The sequence below is a fragment of the Hypomesus nipponensis genome, chromosome 2 (assembly GCF_054491055.1).
Source record: "Hypomesus nipponensis isolate SF chromosome 2, ASM5449105v1, whole genome shotgun sequence".
Classification (NCBI taxonomy): Eukaryota; Metazoa; Chordata; class Actinopteri; order Osmeriformes; family Osmeridae; genus Hypomesus; species Hypomesus nipponensis.
In genome coordinates, this window is record NC_140362.1 from 5823759 (window position 1) to 5828280 (window position 4522).

General features: G+C 46.7%; 1 pseudogene; it reads left to right on the top strand.

Moving 5' to 3' along the window:
* Positions 1-2986: 2986 nt before the first annotated feature.
* Positions 2987-3779, top strand: LOC146300567 (uncharacterized; annotated as a pseudogene).
* Positions 3780-4522: the final 743 nt, after the last annotated feature.

Below are 4522 nucleotides of genomic sequence, written 5' to 3' on the forward strand. Positions count from 1 at the left end.
CAACTGTGTGTGTGTGTGTGTGTGTGTGTGTGTGTGTGAGAGTGTGTGTGTGTGTGTGTGTGTAGGGAGGGTGGGTGGGTGGGTGGGTGGGGTGTAAAGGTCTTCACACTATGACACAGGATACCAGTGCTATGAAAACACAAAGACAAGGAGAAGAGTAACAAGATTGAAAGCAAAAGAGCAAGAGAGATAAATAGAGGAAGGCAGTCTGTGTATCCTAAAATTCCTGTGGTAATGGTTAATTCTATCAACAGATAAGGATCACACAGTTCCAGGTAATGGAGCTGATTATTCACATTCTCATCTTTTGACACAAATTAACACAATATGTGCATTCATCGCACACTCACAAAACATTTTCCATGTGTGCATGTGTATTGTGTAAGAGAATGAGTAAGGATATGAGAATCATTTGTAATTTGAGTGTGTGTGTGTGTGATGTGTGCATATACGTGTGTGTGTGTGTGTTCATGGACAATATTAGGATTTACCACCTTAATACAGAATGTGTGTATGTGCGTTCATGTGTGGACAAAAATGTGGAATGTTAAGATTGACTGTGTATGAGGTGTGTGTGTGTGCGAACGCGTCTGTGTGTGCGTGCTTATGTGTGTGCCTGTGTATGTATAAAAAATGCCATAAACACAGTTGTTTCTGCATATGGGCAAAGCCAGGCATCACTCCTGTTCTAGAATGATAGGAATGAAATATCCTGTAATCTAAATGGAAATGGAAGCAGAATTTACTGGAGGCTTCTGTGTAATTACCAGCACCACAATTTATTACTGTTGTGTTTGAGTGAGAGGAGGAAAATGAAAGATAATGCGCTTGGTAGTGTGTGGGTGAAAGAATTAAAGAAAGAGAGAAAGAGGAGAGGAATATGTAGAGAGAATGATTGCAAGGTGTGTGAGAACGACATGAAAATACAGACTAGTACATGACAAGTATAAATACAGATCAGTACGTCACAGGTATAAATACAAACAAGTTCATATTATCCAGTTTTTGGATGCTCATGGTGTTCTGACCAGAGTGTAGAGTGTGTTCAGGATGTGGTAACCAGAAATGTAGTGTGTTCAAGGTGTGAGAACCAGAGTGTGATCTGGGTGTGGTGACCAGAGAGTGTTCAGGATGTGGTGACCACAGTTCAGAGTGTATTCAGGGTGTGCTGACCAGAGTGTATTTGGGTGTGGTGACCAGAGTTTGTTCAGGGTATGGTGACCAGAGTTTGTTCAGGGTATGGTGACCAGAGTTTGTTCAGGGTATGGTGACCAGAGTTTGTTTAGGGTTTTTGTGTGGAACTTTCCAGGGTATGAGGTGATGTGTGTCTTGCTGTGACCTGGCCCGTCCTGCAGTGACACAGGAAGCATGTGAGAGGTACTGAAGGATGATAATCATTAAGGAACCTTCCTGCCCTAACACTATTAATGACACTGCAACTCATTCAACTCATATACAGCATGTGTGGGTATGTGGGTGTGTATATGAGCTTGTATAAATGATGTATGTGTGTGTAATTTTGTGGGTGTGTATGTGTGGGTTTGATGTATGTGTGTGTGGTTGCGTGTGTGTTTGTAGCTGAGTGTGATGTAAGTGTGTGTAATTGCATCTGTGTGTGTTTGCGTGCCCATGTTTGCATGTGTGTGTACGTGGATGCACCCTCTGCCAGATTACTGCACAGTAGACATCGGGAGACGAAATGTAGCTTTAATGCACTAGGACAGCAATTCATTCCCCATATCTCTCCCTCCTCCCGTCTCCTCCCTTCAGTCCCAGCCCCTCCCCTCCCACCTCAGCCCATCCCCCATTCCCCCAGAACCCCCTCCCCCGCCCTCATCTAACCCCCCAATCAGCATAAATTCAGCTGGAGATGAAAGTAATGTTGCACAGAGCTGGAACCACTTCAGGAATACACAACGTCCTGAACCAGATGACACAAAGTGTATGTGTGTGTGCGCATGTGTGTGTGGCTCTGTAAGCATGTGTGTACATGTGTCTGTAAGAACAACCTCAAATGAGACCCAACTCAAACTCCCCCAGTTTTCAATAGGGAAGCACTTTTCTTTGCTGATAACAAACGTGTTCCCGAAACCTTAATGTGGAAAATGAATAATTCTCTGTTCAACGGTGTGTGAGTATAGCGGTTAGCACTGGCGTTTACTGAGGTCACACAAGGTGGGTGCCAGGGCCAGGTGTGCTTCTCTCTGTGATGATCACTACCTCCTTATTCATCTAGAGATGCAGCTGTTGATAAGATCCTTCATTTGCCTCCAGGGAAAACCACTCCACAGCTCAACCCATTAAACTCTCCCAGACACCAGTGTTGTGTCAACTGCAACTCTTTGAAAGCTGTGCTAGTTGTGGGCTTGCAATGATACAGGCAAGGAGATTCCAGCACACAACCGCCTGCAACACCCAACACTGGCCCTCACTAAAAGGCTCTGTTTCATCTGTGTCCTGGGGAGGGGGGGGGGTGCGGCACCCTATTTTATCCAAATTAGATTTTTGTTACTTTATTGGAAAGCTATCATCATTTTCAATCAGAATCAGAATCAGAATGGGGTTTTATTCGCCATGAAAGTCTGCACAGACATAGAATTAGCTTTGGTAGGAAGGTGCATAAAATAAACATATAGGAATCTTAAATTTAAATATGAGGACTAACTATTTCTAAGGGTACGTAACTAGCAGTAACTAAGTGGAATTTGAATTAAGTAAAATGTACAATAAAATATAAGATAAAAACTTTTTACAATATAGAAACAAATATTACAAAACATACAACAAATACAAATGGCGCAAGATGCAATTGTGAGATGCAGTGCAAAAAAGCAATTATTCCGCCGGAGGAAAGTGACTGAAACAGGGAGTGTCCAGGGTGGGAGGAGTCGGCCACAATCTTCCTCGCTCGCCTGAGGGTCTTCGAGGTGTGCAGGTCCTCGAGGGTAGGCAGATTGCAGCCAATCACCTTCTCAGCAGAGCGGATATGCTGAAGTCTGCTCTTGTCCTTGGCAGTGGCAGCAGCGTGCCAGATGGTGATGGAGGAGGTGAGGATGGACTCAATGATGGCTGAGTAGAAGTGCACGATCATAGTCTTTGGCAGGTTGAATTTCTTCATCTGCCAAAGGAACTACATCCTCTGTTGTGCTTTCTTGATGAGGGAGCCGATGTTCAGTTCCCACTTGAGGTCCTGGGAGAGGATAGTGCCCAGGAAGCAGAAGGACTCCACAGGGTTGACTGGGGAGTCACAAAGGGTGATGGGGGTGAGACGGGCTGTATTCTTCCTGAAGTCTACAACCATCTCCACTGTCTTAAGAACATTGAGCTCTAGGTTGTTCTGGCTGCACCAGGCCGCTTCCCACCTATAATCAGACTCTTCTCCACCGGAGATGAGCCCTGTAAGGGTGGTGTCATCAGCAAACTGAGGAGTTTGACGGACGGATGACTGGAGGTGCAGCTGTTGAAGTACAGGGAGAAGAGCAGAGGAGAAAGGACGCAGCCCTGAGATGATCCGGTGCTGATGCACCGGGGGTCAGAGACTTGTGTTCCCAGCTTAACGCATTGCTTCCTGTCAGACAGGAAGTCACGTTCAGCTGGGAGAGCTTGTCCTGAAGCAGGGCGGGGATGATGGTATTGAAGGCAGAGCTGAAGTCTACAAACAGGATCCTGGCTTAGGATGCTGGGGAGTCCAGGTGCTGTAGGGTGAAGTGGAGGGCCATGTTAACTGCATCGTCCACAGACCTATTGGCTCTGTAGGCAAACTGCAGGGGGTCCAGTAGAGGGTCTGTGATGGATTTAAGGTGTGCCAGCACCAGGCGCTCGAAAGACTTCATTACCACAGAAGTCAGGGCAACGGGTCTGTAGTCATTATGTCCTGTTGGCCTAGGTTTTTTGGGCACAGGGATGATGGTGGAGGACTTACATTTACATTTATATCAGCAGACCCTCTTATCCAGAGCGACTTACAGTAAGTACAGGGACATTCCCCCCCCCCGAGGCAAGTAGCGTGAAGTGCCTTGCCCAAGGACACAACGTCATTTGGCACGGCAGGGAATTGATCCGGCAACCGTCTGATTACAAGCCCGACTCCCTCACCGCTCAACCATCTGACTCCCCGACTTGAGACAGGCTGGCACATGGCATGTCTACAGGGAGGTGTTAAAGATATAGGTGAACACTGGAGACAGCTGGTCAGCATTGTTCTTGAGGGTGGCTGGGGAGACAGCGTCCGGCCCAGCTGCTTTGCGTTGGTTCTGCCTCTTGAAAAGTCTGTTCTCCTGAATGGAGAGTGTTGTCACTGAGTTGGTGGGGAGGTAGGGAGGGATAGTTCAGGGGAGTCCAATTGTCTTTCAAAACGACAGTAGAACTTGTTCTGGTCGTTGGCCAGACGAGAGTCGTTAGTGAAGTGGGGGGTTCTGGGCTTAAACTTGGTAATCTGCCTGAGCCCTCTCCAGACAGAAGCAGAGTTGTTTGCAGAGAACTGGCACTTCAGTCTCCCCAAGTACAGTCGTTTAGCCTCCCT